The 24,304-nt window shown below is 42.2% G+C and overlaps 1 protein-coding gene across 1 annotated transcript in view; it reads left to right on the forward strand.

Moving 5' to 3' along the window:
* The first annotated feature begins 1,274 nt into the window (after positions 1 to 1,274).
* The window catches only part of LYPD6 (LY6/PLAUR domain containing 6), a 98,084-nt gene continuing 75,054 nt past the window's right edge, over positions 1,275 to 24,304 (forward strand). The window contains exon 1 of the mRNA XM_006753599.2: positions 1,275 to 1,360. The gene's annotated coding sequence lies outside the window, so the exon portion shown is untranslated. The remainder of the gene's footprint in view (positions 1,361 to 24,304) is intronic.

Here is a 24,304-nt window from a genome sequence, read left to right on the forward strand (position 1 = left end):
AAAGGGCAGGATGTGAGGCATGAATGAGAAGGCAGAGTCCAAGATGGTTTCAATTGTTGGGGTCCCATAACGGGAAGGGTCGGTTGTCATTTACTGAGGTGGAAAGGCGGAGTGGGGGCAGATGTGGAAGAGGATCAGCTCAGCTTCAGACACCTGACATTTGAGATGTCTATTAGGCTTCCAAATGGAGCTATGGGGTAGGTGGTTGGAAATACGTATGGAGTTTAGAGAAGGGATCTGGGCTGATATATAATTTTGGGAGCTTCATTATGTCTGTACAGGCCATGGAACAGGAGCTAATCCACAGGCCGGAGGAGGTCAGCAGGGCAGAGCAGAGGGAAGACAATTAAGTGGCAGTTGTGTGGTCCTTTAATGTTTCTACAGGTGAAGAGAAGTGGGAATTTGTGGGCTGGAAGTGATGGAGCAATTTTCATGGAACTGGTCCTTGCAGCGGGTAATGTTTGGAGGGTGTAGAAATAATGAGGAGAGGGCATTTGGGTTAAAAGGTACCAGGATTAAACACTCTGCAGTCCCTTAGTAGGAAGGTAGTAGGGAAGACGTACCAAGATCCTGGTAGGTTTCTCACACGTGGAAGAGGAAGGACGTCCAGTCTCTGTTCAGTCTGTTTCCTGGGATTGTGATATGCAAATGGTAGTGAGACTTGGGTCCCATTAAAATCTCGAACGTTTTCCAACACTTTGCTAACAGCTTTTCCTCCTAATCCTTGCAGCTGGTGCCGCCTTATATTTTGTCGTAACTTGAAACTGACATGTGGGGAGTTTTAAATACATATGTTATCAAAACAGATGTTTCACAGACTTTATAGACGATCAAGAGGTCATCTCATCGTTCAGAAAGCAGCCTGGAATTTGAATTTAGTTCTCCCCATAATTTTATGTTCTCCAAAGTAACTCCGTGGGAAATGTAAAATTTATTAGCAACTTTGTCTTACTCTTGGATTTTAGAGAAATGCCTACTTCAGTAAACCTGAGCAAAATTATGTGCTGTGTTACCTACAGGCAGATTACTGAATAGCTTTATTTGTCTGGTGATAAATCTAAGGTAAATTAGAGTCCTATCCCTGTAACTCTGGGGTTATATTTCATTAATAAAAACAAACAAAAAAACCACTGCATTTTCCCCCTGAAGTCAAGTGATAATTAAAGCAAAAATGAACTTCATAAAATAATACAAAGGATGCCAACTTCAGAACAAATAGAGAAATTTTGCCTCGTGTTCTCTCTCCCCCTATTATTTTTTTTTTACTAGAATCTCGATGAGAATCAAGTCCTGCTTTTATTCCGTGTAAAAGTTTCTCATGGAGTTGCAAAAGCTGTGGACTTTGGCAGAACTCCCTGAGGTAAGAGCAAATGATGTATTTCCTTGTTCCCTTTACTGAAAGAATGTCTTTAAAACAATGCGGTGGTGTTGATAGTTTGGCATAACCAGGTGTGACAGTTATGTGTCCCCATTTTTTCTCTGGGTTTCAAGGAGCTACCGAGAGCAACCCCGGAGGCCTCGGCAGTTTGTGGGTCAGGCCCGCTAGGTGTGGGGTGGAAAGAAGTGTGATGAGCCCACAGCACTGTCAGTAGAACTTTCTAGTCTCTTCTGTGGTGACAAAAACATCTCTCTGCACTGGCCATTTTGGTAGGCACCAGCTACATGTGGCTACTGAGTTCTTGAAATATAGCCAGTAAAGTCAGGGAACTGGATTTTTCATTTCATTTAATTTTAATTTACTTACATTTAAGTGGTGACATGTGACTAGTACCTGCTGTATTGGACAGTGTGGCTTGAGCAGACGGCTTACCTTGGATTTTCTGGGACATGAGGTGGGCAAATGCCCACCCTGCCCTTACTGGGGCCTCCTCACCACCCTGGTGAGTGTCCAAAAACATATCCTTCATGTACAGACACAAGGCCTACGCTGCACTATGCAACTGGCGATAGAACAGGACTTTATGAAATACCTCTCCCCTGCCCTTAACGTTAGTGGGGGAAGACAACAGGAAAAGGTGGAATGACGATAAATGAGATGGAGTAGTTGCTATGGCCTTAAAGACTTTTTATATTAAACAAGCATGATATTCAAAATAGCCAATTTAAATATTTGAATATTTTATTACTGATTACAAAAGAGAATTATCCCGAGGAGTAGACTTTAGAGGCAACATTTCGAGATACTCATTTTACTAGTGTCCTGAAAGTAGGAATTCTGTGAGGGGCCAATTTCTGACCCTGAGGAGGATTGCTTATTTATAAGGAGCACTCTTAAGGTTTTAATTAATTTTTGAAATTTAAGAGTGGATTATTGAAGGCCTACTGTGTGCTTTCACATAAATACCAATGGGGTGTGTGGCACTGTGATCCGGGAAGGGGACTGTTAAGGAGAGGGGCACGTAGCACGGGCTGTTAAAATGGCTATGATAGGGACGCTGAAAGGCAAGGAGGAAGGTTGGGTGTGTGACAGGGACAGACCGTGGGCCCAGCCTCAGAGTTCTCGGTTGGAATGTTGGTGTAATGGAGAATGCCAAATTGAATTATATTCCAGATCCCGGTGGGTGGTCAGAGGGAGAAAGGAGGCCTTTGCCTCTCATGATCAGTTTTACACCTGCAGGAGTTTGACACCCTAGCAGTCTCATCGGTACTGTGAAGAGCTGTCCACCTCCTGTATCAGGAACGGTCCCCCTGGAATTCACAGAGAAGGATGTTAAAAAAGATTGGTTGATTGATATTTCTGTGGTCATTCTGCCACTCTCAACCATAAAGCTGAATGGAGCTTACGTGCCAGTGACTCTGCCTCACTTGCCATCTACATGAGGAGGAAAATACTGTGTACATGGAAGAAGAAAACTAACAATAAAAGGTGCCACGAGGTCCCAGATGAGTGGTGCAGACAGGAAATGCCGTATCCTACAGTTGTCTTCAAAGACACCCAGGGCCATCAGGTGGAAGGGCCATTGTACTTACTTTCTGGGGCCCCAGAAGGCAAAACTGGCGGTGTTTTCTGTACGTAAAGAAATGGTTTTTGTAGGCCCGTGGATGCAGAGCACTCTGGGGAGGGAGAGTGATTTAGGAGAGGACCTGGTGTGCGGAAGATGAAGATGTGAGTGCTGGCAAGCTGCTGGGAGATTCATTTCAGTGAAAAGGAGGGAACGCTTCAGAGAACAGAAGAGCCTGCTAGGAGGGGGCTAGCCCCTTCACTGGAGCTGCTCCCAAAGAGACTCCCAGGTCCCTGAATGGGAGAGGGGGGCACATGCAAGGAGAGCAAATTGCTGACCATGGGCCCAATCTAGCTTTCTGCTTCCTTTTATAAATAAAGTTTTATTAGAAGCCAGCCGTGCCCATTTGTTTAAACTTCATGAGTGGCTGCTTTCACACTACAATGGCAGAGGTGAATAGTTGTGACAGACCCTAGGGCCAACTAAGCCTAACTTATTTACTATCTGGCCCTTCATAGAAAAAGTACGCTGGGTCCTACAGAAGGTTGGACCGAGGGATATATAAAATCCTTTCTAGTTCTCTGAATGTAAGGGATTCAAAAGAGAAAACGGCCTCTGCTAGGAGCAGGTCATTGTACATGACGAGTTAGGCATATCTCAGGGGATTGAGTCAGTGTTTCTGAACACAGGGTACAGACTCATTCATTCATTCATTCATTCATTCATGGGCATATCTCAGGGGATTAAGTCAGTGTTTCTGAACGCAGGGTACAGACTCATTCATTCATTCATTTTTATGCATCCAGCATATCGTTGGCTGATGTAGATTGTAATCCAAAACACTTCTTTGCCTGCTCTTGGTAAAGTAAGTGCAAACTCTGGAGTGAGCTGTTGGCATTTTGATAACTTTGCTACTATGGAAATGCTCATTAAGTTCACTGTTTATAATTAAGTTTTATGGAGTTATTTTATTTTAAGTATAATGGTCTCACCTAGACACAACTTAGAATTTATTCACGTGTTTGGCTTAATTGTCGGATGTAAGAAGTGATTGTTCCAAAATGAAAACCTGGCTGTATTGGCAGGAGAGGCAGCTCGCAACGTTAAGGATGGGATGCACATTACTATTCATGCCTTTTTAATTAATTAGCCTTTAAGGCTTCTGAAAGCCTCTAAAAGTTGTTTTGTCAACATTAGACCAGCTGCTGTGTAATTATGGGAGCTCTTCTTGCAGTTAAATTCTTTTAATAACGTGTTCAATCTGCCGATGCCAAAGTGCTTTGAACCTGTGATATATTCTACAGAGAGGTTTTGTTTTTACTTACAGATGGTTGGTGCCGTTTTCTGGGGAACTCTGTAGAATTTTCACAGAAATTTTAAAGACAAATTACTTCAAAAGGGAAGGAAAATGTATTTGAACATCAGGTTTCTCCTCCCCCTATTACATGTGACTTGAATTTTGAACTTGACTCATAGCAACCTAAATATGCTCATTAAAAAAAGAATTCTCCACCTTGAAGCCTTTTAAGGCGCTTTAATCTGACTCTAGCTTGTAAATGAAAACTTTTTGGCCCCAGTCAGATGATGGTGAAAGCAGTGGGCTTGTGATAAAGATCGCTGCTTAACCAGGAACCAGGCTCGGAGCAGCCAGGCTCAGTGGTGATGGTGCTTTCTGTGAAGGGGGCTGAAGCTGTGCTTAGACACTTGAATGCCACTTTAGAGTGTGTTTTGCTGTCTTCTAAAGGGGTTTTATCCTAAGTCTGGCATGAGAAGGTATAACTAGGGATGGGACTGGTGTCAGAAAGATGCAAACAATATCCTAGGCTTCTTCCCTCTGGTCCTCACGGCTCCTCCCCTTGTCCCCTTGTGCAGTGTCTCTGTGGACAGGTTGCACTGGTGCTTAAGGCAGGTACGAGGAGGGCAGTGATGATGGTCGCTGTGGAGGTTACTTCTGCTAGTTCAGGCCATCTAAGTAACTTCTTTCCTGTAGCATTTTAAGAAAGACAAAACCATCTGACCTAGAGGCACAGTTCTTCCGCATCAGAAAAACAAGAGACTAGACGGGCCGCAGCTGGTTCTTTCTGGCCCCTGTGTTCAGTTTGTGTTAAGGAATGCATCTATGTTATTGGGAAACTGTGACGTGAGTCCCTCAACCACCTGTATTCACCTTTTCTCTCCACTCGGCAGTGTAAGGAGGCTTGGGGAGAAATTGACCTTTAACTGTATGAAAAGGCCAGCATGCTTCATAGAAACAGGAATATGAGTGATCTGACAAATCTGGAGAAGGAGCTGACCTTGACAGTCAGGGCTTACTAGTATATCACAGCCCGGCTAGCTGAAAGTTGTACGTCTTTGCTCACTCACTCAGATGTGCTGATTTCTTTACATGACGCTCTTGAGCCCTGAGAATTGAGGCATTTGGGGGAGCATGAATATGTAGATGGAAAGTACTTGTGTGCTATGAAGTAGCCATTGAGATGCTGGTATAAAAAGAACTAGAATTTATTTAATAGAAAGTTGCCTACATTAATTATGTTTTTTTCTTGTGGGATAAAACTTGTTCCTAGTAAATAAATTCATCATTTTAAAGTTAGATTAATTATTAATTCAGAGTATTTTTAATATTTCAAGTTGGTAGAATAATCTACCCATGTGTGATCAAGAAAACTACCTGAATCTTAGTGTGCTGTCACTAAATATCAAAACTTGTTAATATCACTATACATTTTTTTGGTCACATCACCTTTTGCTAAGTTACATAGTTTACATTGATATGACCGGAATTAAATCTGCCTTCAAGTGTCAATTGTAATTTCTTGCATGATACCTGGTCTTCTAATTAATTTTACCATGTAAACATTATTCATACATAATGTTTATCATATTAGCATTTTATATGCGTTCTAAAAGTCTTGCAGATATTTTTAGAAAATTATAAACTTTCAAAATTTTTCTGAAGGCTGCAAAATTGTTTTTGTTACTTTCCCATACTTTCACATTACCTTGAGATTGCATTAAATCAGGGCAAGAAGATGTGACTTTAACCTCTGGAACTAGGAAAAGCCCTGATATTCTTCAATCTACATACATATGTTTGTATATATATCCATGCATACGAGTTGTAAGTTCCCAAAGAACCCCAGTATCAGCAAGACAAAGGACTTGTGCACGCTCAGATGGCCAAATGGTTATGGAGGTCTTTGCTCATCAAATTAATCATCCTTCTAAACGTCCTATTATATTCAAAGATACTCAGATAAATTTTTTTCTTAAGAAATATTTAGATTCCTGTACATGTACAGCAAAAACCAAACTCAAATGAACTTAGGAAAATTTATTTTTAAAGGGTTCTTATGCATGGAGCAGAATGGATCTTTGTCTTGCCTTTAACGTATTTTCTTTAGACTCTGTAAGGATTGGCCTTTGCACTCTGGGTCTGTGTGCATTGCTCCTCCTGTACATGATGAAGTGTAGAGTAATTAAGGGAAGAGCCCGGTAGTGAAACTATAGGAAGACCAGGGCTATAGCTGGGCCTTGAATGCATTTATTACTCTCTCCTCATCTTGATTTTTCTGAACTTGTTGGTTTCATTCTTTCTCGCTGCAATCAGGTACAGAGGAGGTGGGAAAGATAACCTCGATGCTTCTGAGATGTACGCATCTTGTAGTGTGTGCATGCCACCATGTTGGATTGGCTCATGCTCTCTTTGGTCGCAGATTCAACAATCCTGGGAAAGAGCTTATTGGCCCAGCCTGGGACAGATATTGACTTGGACCAATCAACGGCAGCTGAGGGTAGGACCACTCTACTTGTCATTGGTGGCCCCTTCCCTGTGCATGCGAAGAATCAATGTGAGCTGGAAAAACTTAATTCATATGAGATGTTTTCCTTCTCTATACACGGACACATCACCTCTCTCTTCCCAACCATGACTACCTGACCTCTTCCAGACACCTTCTTTTTTCCTTTCACCTCTGCCTTGCATGCCATTTATTTTCCTGATTTGGTAAAGAACACGGGGCAAGACACAGTGTAGACAGGAGAGTTCCTGGGTCAGTGATTTAGAGCAGATCTCTTCTGGACTTTTCCCTGGAGCCCCAGACATGCTCATCTTCCTTTTCATAATGCAGGGAGAAGTGGCAGCTTGGGAGAAGGCAAATGAAAAGGTCAAATGATGAAGCTCAAATCTGCTTTTGGCCCAGGAGACAATGCCCTTTTCTAAAGGCTAAATGTTTTCTCAGGATGAATGGATCAGTCAAGAGTCCAAAATTTCATGACCACCTTAGGAGATATTTGATTCTTTATTGGATGCGTGACATGGATAAGAGTTGAAGAAAATGTACTTTTGATTTTTCTTCATTTCCTAATTTGTTTTCATCTTCCAAATTCATTTGCACATACTTTTCAGTCTCAGGAAATTTTCCAAACCCATTTAACATTTAACTTCAAAAATGTACTGCGTTTCTATGTGTGTTCACTTAAGTAGGAGTCATTCTTTTCCCCCCAAGTTAATGTTGCTAACTCACTTATGTTCTGTTTCTGACAGCCATTCAGTAGTAATGCATTCCCTAAGGAATTGCAGTTGATTTCTAAATCTTGCGTTTTCAGCTGCTGCCTACTTAACCCACTCTGATTGGCATTTAACCATTGAATTAGATTTTTCTGCTATTAAAGAGAGCTTTATGAGCTTTAACTTCAAGTGCCTGTATCACAGTCTGACACCGACTAAGCACTTTTTGCTGGAAAAGACATTGTCTCCTAGGATCGAGGGAGGATTTGGATACACAGTTACCTGACACTATTTCTCAGGGTTCAATTTAGTGTGCTTTTGGGTGGCTCTGAAGGTGAACACATTATTAATGACCTCACCTGGCACATGCTAACATGCTGGCTTTATTCTTGCCATCAGTAGTGATCATATTCCCTGAGAGCTGTTTCCCTGGGCCTGTTGACTGACATGGCAATAAATACATCCCTGAAGGGTAAAACTGTAGCTGTTTCAGCACAGGTAGGACAAAAATAAATATTTCACCCTTTCAGTATTACAAATTATAATCTCATGGCAGCATGCAATTCAAGGTGGTCATAGCTCAATTTCTACTTTTTTTTTTTAACATGATGGTTGAATAAGTAGAATTTTAAACATTTTAATCTAACAAATTTTGTAGACTATGTTCTGTGCATGTTCATTCTTTGCCCTCTCAATCATGGAGTGCATCATATCTTAAAAACATTTACCTTAAGAAGTTCTCATCTTCAGTTATTGACAGTACATAAACAAAAACTGGTTTCTGGACCCATAAATGAATTTTGAGGACAGGAATATATCTTTGCCTTAAGGAGACCAAATAATGCACTTGTTATTTCTTCTCCTTCTTTTATCATATTCATTCAGTCCACATGCATCAGTTATGTACCTGGTCTGTTCTACCTCTGGAAAGTTCAAAGTTAGTAGGGAGATTTCCAGTAAGGAGTTGTAGAAATCATGATAGAAGACACGGGGGGACATGAAGGAGGCAAAGGTCAATTCAGATCAGGGGAGGCTTTAACTAAAGATGACAACTGCAGTGGGCCATCTGAGCAAGGTGGGTATACCTCGTCGGGCAGGAAGGAATAGGGTGAACCAAGTCATAGAGCATAAGGCAGCATGGACAATTGCAGGAAATCATGAGTTTGAATAAAATTAGGATGAAGGCTATAGTATGTGTATAACTAGAAATGGGTAGGATATGGGCCTAATGATATATGATATATACCATATATGTATTTTAGTTAGACACACACACGTATATGTATATATACATACACATACATATGTACACATATATACATATGAGTGTATATGTATATGTGTATCCAACTAAGGAATATTTTATTTTAGATATCCGTATTTTTTAGTCTTTTTGTTATTCATTCCTCAGTTTAAGAGGAGGATGAACACTCCTGTGATTCATTCTGGAGAAGTCTAAGAATCTTGTGGCGGAGGAAAGGGGTGTCTAAAGAGGCTTATATTGTCTTTTAATATCAATGACTTCGTTAGAGTACTATCTCAATTCACTCTTCTTTAAATAAGACACTCTAAACATTACTGGCTTGCCTCCTCTCTGCCTAGGCTCTCATGATCCCTCATGTAATTTTTCACTACTGAATAAGAAAGTTCATTTGTAGCTTAGTTGGCACGAACACGTTTTAAAGTCTAATAGGAAAGGAGTATTTGGGGACAGAACATAAAAAGAGTAGCAGTTGTAACAGAAAATGGCAGATACTATCTGCGGCTTCACATCTTTGATTTTCATGATGCAGGTCATTTCCAGGACCACGTGAGGGTGACCAGCCAAGGGGGAGGACAGCGGAGAAGGTGTTGCTGGCATCGTGCAGTGATTGTTAGTACCCTGTCCTCCACTCTCAAGCTCTAGCCCTTGACAGTCAGAACCCATCAGATTTTCTGCAGTGGCTAATGCTGAGAGTGACTGGGAGAAGGGGTTGGAACTGAAAAGAAAATAATGACTCAAATATGAGGCCCATATAATGTTAGACTGAGAAGGGAATTTAATGATTATCTAATACTTCTTGGGGAAACATGGCACTGAGAGATTGAGCAGCTTGTCCAAAAGTCCCAAAGCTAATCTTCATCAGAAAAGGATGAGAGCCTAGGTCCTCTGACTTCAGATACTAGACTTCCAGATTCTCAGACATGTCGATGTCATTTCTACACGCTTTTTTCTTTTGGCTAAACAACCAGAGTTAACCCCATTGGAAGGTCTCATCAGCTCATCTGAAATGTATCTCTCCATGAACTGCCACCTCTTCCTCTTTTTTGGATCACTTCGTGGAATCAATATCTAGTTACTTCTAGCATCACTTTTGTCTCCCTCTTGTATTCCGTTGGCCCCTTGGCCCTGTTCATCTCACTTTAGAAGTGTGTCTGAAATCCATCTTCGTTTTCATTCCCTGCATTCCTTCCTTCACTTTGTATTTTTTCCTTTTTCTCTAGACTATTTATGTAGCTTTTAAATTAGGGCCTGCCTTCTACAATCCTTTCTCTTCATTGCCTCTGGAGTTTTCTTTGTAAAACATAAATCTGAATGACGGGTTAAGCAGCCTTCAGTGACTTCTTTTTCTGTAAAATTCCCGTGCTGTCATGTGGGCCTTCACAGTATGACCTTAATGTTCCTCTTCAACATTTTCTATGTCTGTTTTCTCCTCCCTTTATCCCTTAGGCTCCAGTCACACCAGCCCATTCAATATTCCTAACTTTTCCATGTATTTTCCTTGGAATCCTTTATCGCCACATGTTTAAGTATATATCATTGCTCAATTCTATGTACATATCACTTTATCATGAGGCCTTTCTCTTCTCTTCTTGGTTGAGATGAACCTCTCTGTCCTCTGTTGCCCCAGAACACTTGTTTATACTTCTCTAATAGCCCTGTGCTGTGCAGTCTGATGTGCACTAGCGTTCATTTTCTTTTCTTTTTTAAATGTCTGCTTTACTTAATAGTCTGTGTTCTCCTTGAGCTACGCAGTTGGATCAGATTCATTCTTGCATTCTTGGTACCTGTGATAGACTGAAAAATGGTCCCTCAAAGGTGTCCACCCCTTAATCCCTGGAACCTGTTAATATTACCTTATATGGCAAATGGGATTAAGTTAAGTATCCAGAGATGGGGTGATTATCCTGATTATCATGGTGGGCATAATCCTATATAATAAAACCCTAATATGCAAATTGACCTAACCGTGGAATGACTGGTCGCTATGACACGCACTGATCACCAGGGGCAGACACTCAACGCAGGAGCTGCCGCCAGTCCGCAGGCCCTGACCAGCAGCAGCGGTGTCTGCTGGTTGCCCCACATATTGGCCCTGATTGCTGGCCAGGCCTAGGGACCCTACCCATGCACAGATTTTGTGCACTGGGCCTCTAGTGTAATTATAGGGTACTTATAAGACGGAGGCAAAAGGATGAGGGACAGGGAATGTGGTATGATGAGGGAAACGGGGGAAGAGAGGGAATAATCAACAGCAGCAGACATTGGAATGCTGCTCTTTGAAGATGGAGGAAGGGTCCACAAGCCAAGGAATGCAGGTAGCCAGTGGAAGCTAAAAAAGTCAAGGAAATGGATTCTCTCCTAGAGCCTCTGGAAGGAATGCAGCTCTGCAATGCTTGGTTTTAGCTCAGTAAGACCACTTTAGACTCTGACCTCCGGAACTGTGAGACCATAAGTTTCTGTCCTTTTAAACTACTCAGTTTGTGGTAATTTGTTATAGCAACAATAGGGAACTAATACAGCATCTAACACACACCTGACAGGCAGAAGGACTCAGTCTGTTTGCATCTTTTAAAAAATGTTTTCATTGATTTTTAGAGAGAGAGGAAGGGAGAGGGATAGCGAGATAGAGACATCGATGAGAGAGGAACATGGATCAGCTGCCTCCAGCATGTCTTCTACCAGGGATGGAGCCCTGGTATGTGCTTTGATCAGGAATCAAACTGGTAACCTCTTGGTTCATGGGTCAATGCTCAACCACTGAGCCACCCCGGCTGGGCTATTTGCATCTTATCTTGATTAAGCAGAGAATTGTTCCTGGTCCTCAATCACTGGCTCTCCTAATTATGGTAGGTAACATTTTGCTGTGTGCCAGTCACTGGGCTCAGCACTTTACACATGATCCTTATAATCACCCTATGGCTAAGTGTTATTATTATCCCTACTTGGCAGACGATGTACAGAGTGTATTAACAATTTACCCAAATTAGCACTGCCCACAGGTGATGGCACTGGGACTTAAGGTGGGTGTGTGGTTTCTGGGTCTTGCTTCCACCAATTTATCTTTTCTAACATTTACTCATGTCACATATATAGAATTTACATATGCTGGCCTAGGGTGGCAAAAACCTTAAGAGCTAACTTTGACTACTGATATTTTCAATAATTAATTGGATCTGTAAATATGGGCAAGTCAGCTAACCTAGAGCTGGGTGTCCATTTTTGATGACTATGTTTTTTTCTGTTTGCCTTATGAGGTTAATATGAGGATTGAACCATACATCTTATGTGAACATGCTTTGAGAAGGACCAGGCACTACACATATGCTATTTATCACTATATATTTGGTTGTATGTGTATGGTCCACAGATTCCCCTGTACCAGGGTTACCTGGCTGGTTAGCTATGATGTCTGGCTCACTTGGTAATCGGATGCTTGATAGTACTTGGTAAATGCATTTGATAAAAAAGCTCTTTTGCTCCCTTGATTATCATTCTCACATTTTGGATCAATGATACTAAAAATCTGAGAGCTCACAATTTAGTCTTCTGCATAGAATTTCATTTAAAAATATTTTTCTTGATTTCACAGAGGAAGGGAGAGGGGAGAGAGAGAGAGAGATACAAACATCAGTGATGAGAGAGAATCATTGATCGACTGCCTCCTGAATGCCCTATACCAGGGATGGAGCCTGCAACCTGGGTATGTGTCCTGACCGGGAATCGAACCATTACCTCCTGGGTCACAGGTCAAAACTCACCCCCTGAGCCACACCAGCCAGGCAGAGCTTCATTTCTTTTTTTCTTTTAAAGCTGAATCCTTCTGATTGCACTCCTGAGAGAATATTTGTATCTTATATCCTGCAGGAAAGTAGGATTTATAGAAGACTTGCAGTAAATTCAGCAGCTTTTCAGTGGTTTGGGGAGAATAAGGGAACAATTAATCCCTAGAGAATGCTTGTCATTTGTGGTGGAAAATCTTAGCTGGTGATGAGTTGCAAATCCTGGAGAGTCCTGACTCAAGAAGACTGTGAGTTTTAAAAGAAAGCCCATAAAGTGAACTTATTCTCGTTTCCACTGTGCTGCCTTAGCCTGCAACATTACCTGTTCCTTTAAGATGCTTTAATTGCTAATTGCTTGCCATTTGATTTTGAGATTAGCGGAGATCACCAGGATAGTGGGAGGCTAAGGCCTGACCTGACCAGACCTGTGCTGAGTGGCAGGGTCTCAACTTTTTGAAATATTAATGAGCTGCAGGGCAGCTGGTTTTGATTGAGATGACACCTGATTTTTTACACCTTGTTTTGATTTATTGTTTCTTTTGTTTCCCTGTCAGGTATTCCTACCCATGACACGGGGTCTACAGAGCACAAGTGTTTTATGCAGGCTTGAAGCAACTCAAGCTGTTATCCATGGTATATGGAGGATGCCCAAACATACTAGTAAAATCATACTGTGACAGGCGGCATCCTTATGTATACATTTTTGTTCTTCTCTTTGATATTTTCCTTGGGATGGGTTCATACACATAGAATTATTCAATCAAAACAAAAAAAAATTAAAACTAAACTAAACAAAAATCTTTGATACATATTGACAGATTGCTTTCTCTAAAGAGTATACTCATGTACACTCCCACAGGTAGTGTATGAGTATGCTGATTTCATTGCAACCTTGTGTGCTCGCTTATTCAATGCATATTTGTGGAGTTCTCCCAATCTTCCAGGGCCAGGCATTTTTCAAAAGTGCAAAAGTGGCCCAAGCTGGTGTTGCTCAGTGGTTGAGAATTGACCTATGAACCAGGAGGTCATGGTTTGATCCCTGGTCGGAGCACATGCCCAGGTTGCAGGCTCGATCCCCAGTGTGGGGCATGCAGGAGGCAGCTGATCAATGGTTGTCTTTTATCATTGATGTTCCTATCTCTCTCTTCCTCTATCTTCCTCTCTGAAATCAATAAAAAAAAATATTTTTTAAAAGTGCAAAAGTACCCCCAGTGATTCCAGGACCATTGGTTTAGTTGATGGGAGAAAGATAAGTAATTTTTAAAATATATATTTTTATTGATTTTAGAGAGAGAGGAAGAGAGGGAGAGATAGATAGATAAACATATATCCATTGTTCCACTTATTTATGTATTCAATAGTTGTTTCTTGTATGTGTCCTGACCAGGGATAGAACCTGCAACCTTGGTGCATAGGGATGATGCTCTAACCAATTAAGCTGCCTGGCCAGTGCCAATGTTTTCTCTCACCACTTCTCTGTGGGCTAAATATCTCCTACTAGCCTCTTAAAATAGGATGGATCACTCTCATTGGATCATTCCTATGTTATTGGCGTGTGTGTGTGTGTGTGTGTGCGTGTGTGTGTGTATGTTTTACATAGTACTTGCTATTCCTAACTAGCAACCTCTTCACACTCAGTCAAACACCATCTTGAAGCAATAATTCACAGGAGTGTCAACTCTAGGCTTATCAATACAATCCTCTACCGTGCAGCGCTCTCCAGCATTCCAATAATTCTGCTGGATGATGTTGCCTCTCAACTGAACAGCAAAGTGTTGTATGAATATTATCTCATTTAACCATTGCAATAACCATGTGAATCTGACATTTTAATTCTTTTTACAGAAAAGGAAAAGAATGTAAATAAGAAGTCACTTTTATTCAAGGTGACACAACTAGTAATTAAGTGTTAGGAACTGACTCAACACAGGTCTTCTGACTTCAAGGTCAAAGTTTCCAATGCTGTGTTACAACCTGCCTTTGGGATTTCTCTAGTTCTGCTCCTGTTTTAATACACAAATGGATGCAGTGACTAGATTTTATTAGGATTATTTCATTTAGTGTCTGCAGGTTTTACCCTGCCCTCCTTAAGCTCATTTTCTTCCCTATTTGCTCATCTAGAATTCTAGGCATCTCGAGTGGTGTTTCTCAACTTTTTCCATTGTCTCCCTTCACCCAGAGGAAAAAAAAATTGAATTTAAATTCTTCCTAATGAGAGAAATTAAATCTAAGGAATAAGATCCTGTTGAGTAGGATTGAGTTTTGGTTGGCCACAAACTATTGTAATGTGTAAAGTTATTTGCCTCTTAACAATCGACTTTTATTTTCATAAAGGGCGCGAAAATTCTGTTAATGGGCAAACCACGTTAGATAACCTTCATGCTGGTTGCCAGAGGAAGTTGTAGGGCTTACAGATGGAGCTGGCACATACAGGGTGCCCCCAAAAAGTGTATACAGACTTTGAGTGATTAAAAGGCAGTATTTATTAAAATACATTTTATTTTCAGCTGTTAAAGTGTGTATCCATTTTTTTGGGACACCCTGTATGCTCAGCTAGTGGAACAGGTATGGAACTGACATTACTCTTTAGCTAGAGGCTATTTGGAAAGCTACAAACCAGCCAGTTACTTAAAAGGAAGCTGTGCTTTAGGGTGAATTGCTAATTATTTAAAAATGCATTCTGCTCGATCAAACCACCTGGAATTTCCAACTTGACTCTGTTTTCCATATACATATATGTCATGTAGATTCTGTCTTCCCCTCCACCCACTGCCTGCTTTTTTTGAGGTCTGTATGGGCTCTTGTCTACTTGTTGTCACAGCTCCAGGCTGAACTTTTAGATTTATTAGTTTCAGATTTGTGGCAGTTACATATGTTTGCATTGATAATTTTAAAGAAATAGATGCTGTCATGTTCAAAAACACTGCGTTGGTAGATAAGGGACGCCTTATGCTGGGCTTGACTGGCTGCCACCAACTCTGACATCCTCTGACCCTTGGCATGGAAAGAATGTAAATGAGTGGGAATCAAAGGCCCCAGGTAGCTTCTGTTTGTTTTTGCAAGAGAACCAGATCTGAGTGATTTGAGTGGATGCCAGATTTATAAACTGCAGAGCCAAAGAAAAGAGCAAGGTTGGCAGGGAGGGGCCCAGGCATTGGGGGAGGTGGACTTGCAGGGGAGTAGGCGGTGGTGGAAAATGAGGCTTGCATTCATTTCTATGGGTAGAATTTTTAAGATTAACATGCTAATTTCTTTAGTGAAGTCAAGCAAGATTTTAAGTCATTTATCAAGGCTCATAGAGCGCCTATTTATAGAAGTCAGAATAAAACTAAATGAACCACGAATGCTAACATGCATCTAGCAAATGTAATAAGATTTAAAAGTTAAATAAACCGACGGGGCCTCCAGTTTTCTCCAGAGCCCCTTTACAAGTTTTAACCATGTTTCCTTTCCTTCCCCCTTCATTTTACACAATGTCTTGTGTGGATTCTTACAGCCTCAGCTTTTAGAATACTAAAATGATTTAAAATCTTGTGTTGAGAAGGCATTTCATTTTTAGTTAAACATTTAGTGGATGGTGGCTTTCTTGTTTTAATCTCCTGAAAAATGGAAGATTTTTGTTTTCTGGGCAGCAAGGCTTTTAGTGAGGAGAAAGCAGATGGCATTAGTTTTCTTTTGTTGCATAACATTTTGCTCCAAGTGGGTGACTTAAAACTGCAGGTATTTATTATCTCACACCGTCTGTAGGGCATGCCGTGGATGGGTGTTTGTTTCAGTCTCTTCCAAGGCTGCCATCAATTGTTAGCCAGGGCAGGGATCTCATGGGAAGGCTCAGCTGGGGCAGGACCCACTTCCCAGCACGGGGGGTTGTTGCATACTTCAGGTTTTGGACCGAGGGCCTCAGTACGTAGCTGCTTTGGAGGCTGCCCTCAATTCTTTCTTATGTGGGCCTCCCCAACTTTGCAACTTGCTTCATCCAATCCAGCAAGAGGTACAGTCAGTGATGAAGAGGTCCCATCACCTCTGCCATCTTTTATTGGTTAGAAGCAAGTCACATGACCAGCCTACACTGAACAGGGAGGAATCAGCCCAGGGCATTAATACCAGAAGGGGCCACTTAGAATCCTCTGCCAAAGAAGTTCAGGGCTCCATTCCAACCAGCCTTAGGGCCTTGTGTTCTTTGAGGGAAAGGACCTTGTCTTTTTTGAATTAAACTATTTCCAGAGCCTTTGCCAGTACTTTCTGCTGAGCTGGGTTCTGCAGCCCTGAGTCAGTGCTGCTGAGAGCATTCTGGAAGTAAAAGCCACTCTGGAAGTAAATACACAGAGAACCACCTCCTCCAGTTACCTCAAGCAAGAGAACGCAAAAGGCTCTGCGCTCTATCAAAACAATAGTGGAAACACACCCTCGCCTTTTCATTTTCAAAGCTGGAACAGAAGGAAGAGAATGTATTCTGGGTCAGGGGACAGTCTTACTTTTTCTCTCTCATTTGTTTCCTGCTGGACTCTCCAGGACAAGATATCCAGAAAGCCTGCTTTGAACGGCAGGCTCTATGAATAAAAATCCAAGAAAGGCAGAATTTCTTCCCTTAAGGAACTTACAGACTTGTGGAAGAGACACAGATGGAAGTGAGAGATTATGAAATGGCATCAAAGGCCTGTGATAAAGCTAAACAAGGAGGACTGTGGGAACAGAGACTGAAAGCTTAAAGTGTAGGTGAGTGAGCCTTAGGTGACATTCAAGGAAGGCTTCCTGGAAGAGGTGATACTGAGTTGAATTAGTTGAGTTAACCTTTGAAGAAATGTGGGCAGACTCTGCAGAGAGGATGGGGAATCAGGTGTGAAGGCTCCTGGGCAGGAAGTTTGGGATCTTAGGAAACAGCAAGTTGTTTGATGTCGATAGAATTTCCAGGCCCATGGCAAGGGCGTGAAAGATGCGGCTGGCAAGAAGGTAGGAGTCTAATCATGATCAGAGTTCTTGGATACTGTTCCAAGGAATTTGGCCTTTACCTTGAAAGAATCAGGGGATAATTCAACCAGTTTTGTGTTTTAGAGAGAGGTGTTAGGAGATCAGAAGGCCAAGTAGGATAAAGTGATGGGGTCTCAAATACAATGAAGTCAGAATGGAGACGAGAGGATGCATGTAAGAAATCCTAAGGCTGCAGACTCATGAAGACACAGAGACTGAATTGATTGTGGAGAGTGTGGCGGAGGGAGAAGTGAAGCTTGCCTCAGATGTCTGACTTAGGGGACCGGGTGGATGGTGAGGTCATTCACCAGTCTACAAAATATTGGAAAAGCAATACCTTTGAATTCAGGTTTGTAATTAGTAATTTTTAGGGACTTGTGGGACATCCAGGCAGAGATGAGCAATGTTCAGGGTGTACTGCTCAGTAGCTCTGAAAAGAGGTCTGGTCCAGTGACTTAAATTTCAGAGTGATCCGCCCAGAGGTGGCAGTTACAACTGGGTGCATGGAGGATACCAAGAGAGAATATAAAGGCTTGAGAAGGACAAGAGCTAGGGATGGGGTCCCATGGTACCTGAATTTAGGGGGAAGAGTAAACTGTAAGAGAGGAGGAGAAGGTTGGGGTATAGTAATCAAAGTTCTTGTGGTTGCAGGCTACAGAAACCAACACAGCTGGCTCAAACAGGAAAGTAAGTTTCTAGGGTTTATCAGAAGGCTGAGGAGGTATCCAAGGCACTTGAGGCTCTGGATCTAGGGACCATAGGATGACGAGCAGCAAGAATCTGTCATTCTTAGTTTGTCCTATCTCAGCAAAGCTGCATCTTCTTTGTATCCAAATGTCACCTCTTCCTGCTGCTCTGTGCAAGTGACACACCCCATAGCTCCAGAGTTTGAACCTCCCTCTGTGACATCACCAATCTGGTTGGTTGCCCCTCAACCCTGGAAGAGTTATTCTAGTTTTTCTGTCTTGGGTAGGTGCCCATGAGGCCTTGAAGTACCAATATGGCTAACAAAGGCCCTCTCCTGCCAGGGTCAGCCTCTAGAGCAGCGGTTCTCAACCTGTAGGTCGCGACCCCTTTGGCGGTCGAACGACCTTTTCACAGGGGTCGCCTAAGACCATCCTGCATATCAGATATTTACATTATGATTCATAACAGTAGCAACATTACAGTTATGAAGTAGCAACGAAAATAATTTTATGGTTGGGTCACAACATAAAGAACTATATTTAAAGGGCCAGAAGGTTGAGAACCACTACTCTAGAGAAAGAGGGCTGTGGAAAGAATCATACTTACTATGATCTGCCCCAAAGACAGCACAACTAGTAGAGACTGGAGTCAGGAGGGACAGACAAGGAGGGAGTTCCAAGGAGGAGGAAGTGGTCCATGGTGTTAGATGCCACTGACCTCACAGAGAGGCAGAGTTTAAGAAGAGTTGATGACTGAGTTGGCTAGTTATCTATACTAATAAAAGGGTAATATGCAAATGGTTGGGACGCCCTCACGTGTAACAACCGATCAGCAGGCTGCATGCACAGCAGGCATGGGTGGGCAGAGACTTGCAGCATCCGGGACTTGCCTCACACCATCACAATCCATCACCAGGAGGCCTGGGGCCCAGTGAAGGCCTCTGTATGGAAAGGCCTGGGGGTTCTATGACTCCATGCATTGCAGAGGTGAGACCCCTGGCTCTAGCCTACCGCTTTGGGGCAATCCATCAAGGAGCCCTGGATGGGTGGGCGGGGCCTACTTCTGTGGGGTGATGAATCATAGGGCTCCCACACTGTGACAGGGCACAGGCCAGGCTGAGGGGAACCCCTGCCCCCCGAGTGCATGAATTTCATGCACTGGGCCACTAGTGTGAAAATAAAAGGGGACTCTTTCAATTGGTTTTTATTTAGATTGGGAAGGCATAGATATGCTTATCTGTAGAGGAAAAGGAAGAAAGCCATTTAGTTGGAATTGGAGGTGTTATTGAGGGATGAGTTCCTGAGGATGTGGGAGGGGTTGCAGGTGGAGGGATGAGCTCAGAGGGGAATGGGGTCATTGCTCTCACTAAGATAGTAGGGAAAAAAAAGAAGGTTACAATGTAGATCATTTGGGTGGTGAATAAAGAGGATGGGCAGCCAAGAAATTAAGTCCAGTTCCCTGTACCAGGAATGATTTATACTCTACAAAACCCCAACTTCTTCTCTCACTCCTTAAATTTATTGAATGTCTTTGCCAACAACAGTATTTGGTATTCCATACACTAGGGGATTGACACGGAGAGCTGCAGCCAGGACTGAGTATCTTTATAGGACTCTTCAGTAGGACCCAGTGTCTCTGTCCAATGCTAATGCCTCTATGTTTTTAAGTAAGAGCATCCTGTGAAGAGCAAACACACAAAAAATGTGAGTGCAGCTAACAAAAATATGGATCAAGGGCTGGTTGCAATTGTACAGGTTAAAAGACTTGCCTTCTCCTATCTCTTCACATGATCTTCCTCCTCTTGGCTGCAAGGTTGGGATCCTGTCCTAGGTGGGCTTACTGCAAGTTCCACAACAGCCATTGCTACAGAACACAGCTGAGGATGCCTGGCCCTACCTGGGACTTGCACTCCCAGCCAGTGAATTATTTACCAGATCTGGAAGGTTTTCCCATGCATCTTAAGCCAGGCTAAATGAAATTTACTACCACATGGTTCAAGGGAAATTTAAATACAGAAAGGAAGAGAAAGTTGGATTTATGTTACATGTCAATCCATATTCTAAAGACATACATATTTTTTCCTCTAGGTAGTACTCTGGCTTAGTTGACCAAAAAGGATGGGTGATGGTGATTTTACCCAAATTACTTTCTTATCCTCTGCTTCCCTCTACCCTCCCGACTCTTCAGACTACAAAGAAAGCAACTCTTTTTCTCTTTTATGTTAAGGAAGCAAAACTGGTTGTGGGAATTCCTTCATGGTAACAGTCACCAATGTTTTTTTTTAGTGTCTTCCATGTGTCAGGACTAGTTCCATCGAAACTCATGCCTGCCCCTTGGCTGGCATCAACAGGTCTCACCAGCAGATAGGCTCAGCAGATGTCTAACTGGTATCAGAGTGCAGAGCACAAGACCCTCCAGTAGAGGGATGCTTGGCAAGACATTAATTTATCCAGGCTTTGATCAAGTCTCCAAGATACTCTCAGTCAATCCTAATTTTAGCTTTAGGATTTCTCTTCTTGATTCTAGGGAGGGGCATTGGACCATCAAGGAAGCAAAAACAAGTCCCTGGGCCTTTTTTCTGTTCTCTCTTCCCCCTCCCGCTCACAAGTTTCAGAAATTCCAAAGCCTGGGAGAGGTCTCTTTGCAGTTCGGCAAGAGGCATAATAAACTCTCAGGAGAGACTGGTGCATTCCAGGGGCTTGGCTTCCCTGTGCTATTTATTGGGATTGGCCCTCATTCTGGACAGAGGGACAAGACCTTGGACTGCACCTTGAAAGTAGAGATTTGATAGCCTTCCCCTGGGGTGAAATTTTAATGGTGAATGGGTGCAGACGAGGCTTTGTTTGGCTTTAAGCTGTCCCACCACAGCCCATCCTCCTTAATTCCTAATACTTGGAACACAGCTGTCCCAGTAAGACCTCGAGCCTAATAAAGTCCCATTCATCTGTTTAGATTGTAACTGTACCCTTTGCTCATGTGTCAGGTTTTTATCACTTTGAAGTCTCCGTTTGAATGCAAAGAGTCCTTCCTTTTACTGAATTTGCCTAGCAGATTAGTTATCCAGACTGGCTCAAAGCCCAAGAGTAGAAGTAATAGTCCCTGTGTCATCCTAAATACTGAGAGACAATTCATGGGGCCAGCTTAATCTGGAGTGCTATGTGGATTTCATTCTCACTTGTTAATTAACAAACTCTTTGGGGGAGTTGAGACCCTAGAGCTAACACCTGACTCCAGGTGACTTCAGGATGTTATTGTCTTAAAGCTGATTTAATCATTAATTTACAGGAGTCTTTGAAGAGTTTCGTGAACAAATTTCATCTTTATTAACCAATTTACATGATGTTTAAGAATAGCCCAAACTAATCTATTGTAACAAAGGCCAGAATCATGGTCACCACTGCAGAGGGTGGGGCCAGAACAGGGACGTGAGTTTTCTGGAGTGTTGGGAATGTTCTGTGTCTTGCTCTGGGTGGTAAGTTACATAGGGACATACATATGTAAACGTTCATCAGTGAAAAAGAAAACAAACATTCTCATCTAGGAGTTATGCCATCATCCTCCAAGGTCACAGACTTTGTCATAGATCCTCCGGACAAACCTTTGGAATGTTGCAATATTGTGCAGTTACACGGTCAGATTTGTTCTCTGAAGAGCTCCCTCTGCTTGTTGCTGGAGAAAGGGTAGGAAGGGACAAAAGTGAAAGCAGTGACAATGGTTTGAGACTATTGATGCAGTTCAGCAAAAGACAGTGGGCTGTTGGATTAGGTGTGGTGGGAGCGAGGAGGAGACAAAGGGATGAGTGGGCTGCGAGAGAAGGAGGTGTTGAGGATGACGCCCATGATCCAGGAGCAGTAGGATGGATGGAGGGCCATTGCTTGGAGATGAAGAATTCAACTGGCGACATGTTAAGGTTCAGATGCCTGCAAGCCAGCCTTATAGATGACAAGTAGGTAATTAAATAAATGCCTCTGGAGTCAGAAAATAGGTCTGGGCTGAAGTTATAAATGTGAGCGTTGCTGCCGTGGGATAGCAATGGGAATGCATGAGATCACTTTGCCGAGACCGTAGAGTTGGAAGAAGAGATTCCAGGACTCTGCCCTGGGGAATTGCCACTGGTAGAGGTCAGGCAGGGGAGGAGCCAGAGCCAGAGGATAAAAAGGTGAGGCAGAAGGATATAAAAGAGACTGCGATGCAGTGCGTGGCATTTGAAGGAAGAGTGTGTCCAGAAGCTAAGGGAGGTCAACTGAATGATGTTGAAAGCCAAGTAAGTTGAGGACTGAAATTCTCATTGGATGTAGAAGCATGGATGCCATAGGTCCCCTCAGCATGAATAGTTTATGTGGAGCTGGGTTGGTAGAAACCACACTAGAGTGAGGCAAAGATGGATTTTTTTCCCTTGCAGTATATTTATTGCTTTATCTGTACATTCAAAACATCAATCGTCAATGTAACATTTAATTGTGCAATAACAATTAAGTTGAAGTTTAATTCTACAGTGCAGTGTAAAAGGGGACTAATTGGGGTCCTAGTTTCTTAGTTGTTTTAGTCAAAACAACTTGACTCCAAATTGAATTTAGAGACTGCTATGGGAAATTATTTTCAAGTCCATATGTTTACTCAGTAAGATTTTTAAAGAGATCATTTTCACGGTCCATTCCTGCCCCCATGCAGAAATAAGCTGCATGAGGCTTGATTCAAATTGCTTTAAAGGGCAAAGTACTGAGTGAACTTTCTTGGGAAATTTAGATGTTCTCCACCTGATATTGAAGCTAAGTATCCCCCTGGGCTAAATGACCAGCATCTTTTCTTAAACTTATTTCAGAAGTCTCGGTAATGGAAAGAAACCAGGGCAGACAGCACTCACTTATGCCACATTATTTCAGAAGTCAAACAAACTGTTTTGTTGACCTAAATGCATAGGTTGAAAAGACAGCAGAAAAATTATTATGTCCTGGTGTTCAGCGTAGGGAGTGTTTTATGAGTATGATGTGTTGTATTGCTTTGGTCAATAACTTTGACAAGTGCAGGGTAGAAGTGACTCTAACATTCTTGTGAGTCATGCTGACACCTGGACTTTGACCTGCAGGCTCCACAATCCTGGGAATGGTGCAATGATTGGAACATTCCTTTGAGCCCAGGAAGTGGTGGATGCCCAGGGGATATTAAATGTTGAATAATATTACACTGAATGGAAAATATGTCCCTGACAATCTCCTTTCTCTTGCTTTTCTTTCTGAGTCTCAGACTCTTAAGAGAAATGACCTGTATTAAATTTCATATTATTCAACTGCTGAGAATTGTAAAGTCAAATCTATAGTGAGGTTCTTTATATACCGGTGTTGAGGGGTAAAGAGTTAACGTCCTGCTTAATGGGAAGGTGGTTTTTACTAGATGTGGCTAATATTTTTAGGACAAATTTGATTTTACAGCAGTCATATTTACAAAGTATTATATGTAACATATATTACACTATATATTTTTTATTTTTTTGCATGCAGGAAAATGTGCTGAGATGATCTAGGGGAGAAAATATTGAAAGAAGGCACCTCATTTCCACTATTTCCAAAGTTTTGGCACCGTGCCAAGGTTTCAAGAGAGGTTGGTGTCCACCTTGGTCTAGGTGAACTTGAGTCTTCAAGGGTAGGGAAACATAGGGGTGCTTCCATGACCCATTAGAAGAGCTATTTGCTTTAGATTAGAATCACAATGTTTTTGCACACCTTTCTCAGACGGGGATGGAGTATTTGTGGATTCATTTTGGCAGTGGCCTAAACAAGACTTGCCTTGATTTGTTGAGGATTTTTCATCAGCATGAAGGAGCCCTACAAGTAAGTACCCATGTGTGGCACTGTGAATTTCGGCATACAGGTAGCATCAAACCAAATTATTCTGGGATTTGGAGAGACTGAGACATGAAGCTGTTTGGATGCACATATAGGGGTGAGTGGGGAGAAACTTGAGTGAGAGGTTTCTTTTCTTCTGACGGTTAGTTGATGGGAATGATGTCGCCTGCTTTTTGATTACCTGCTAAAGATGGGGTCCTGCTCCCTGTCTCTGCGTGATAAAAGTGAAGCCCAGGAAATTCATTTGTTCATGGACCCTGGGGTTGCAATGATCTCAGGCAAGATCTAGAAAGTACCTTTTCCTAAACAGA

This window comes from Myotis davidii, unplaced genomic scaffold, assembly GCF_000327345.1.
Source record: "Myotis davidii unplaced genomic scaffold, ASM32734v1 scaffold110, whole genome shotgun sequence".
NCBI classification, from domain to species: Eukaryota; Metazoa; Chordata; class Mammalia; order Chiroptera; family Vespertilionidae; genus Myotis; species Myotis davidii.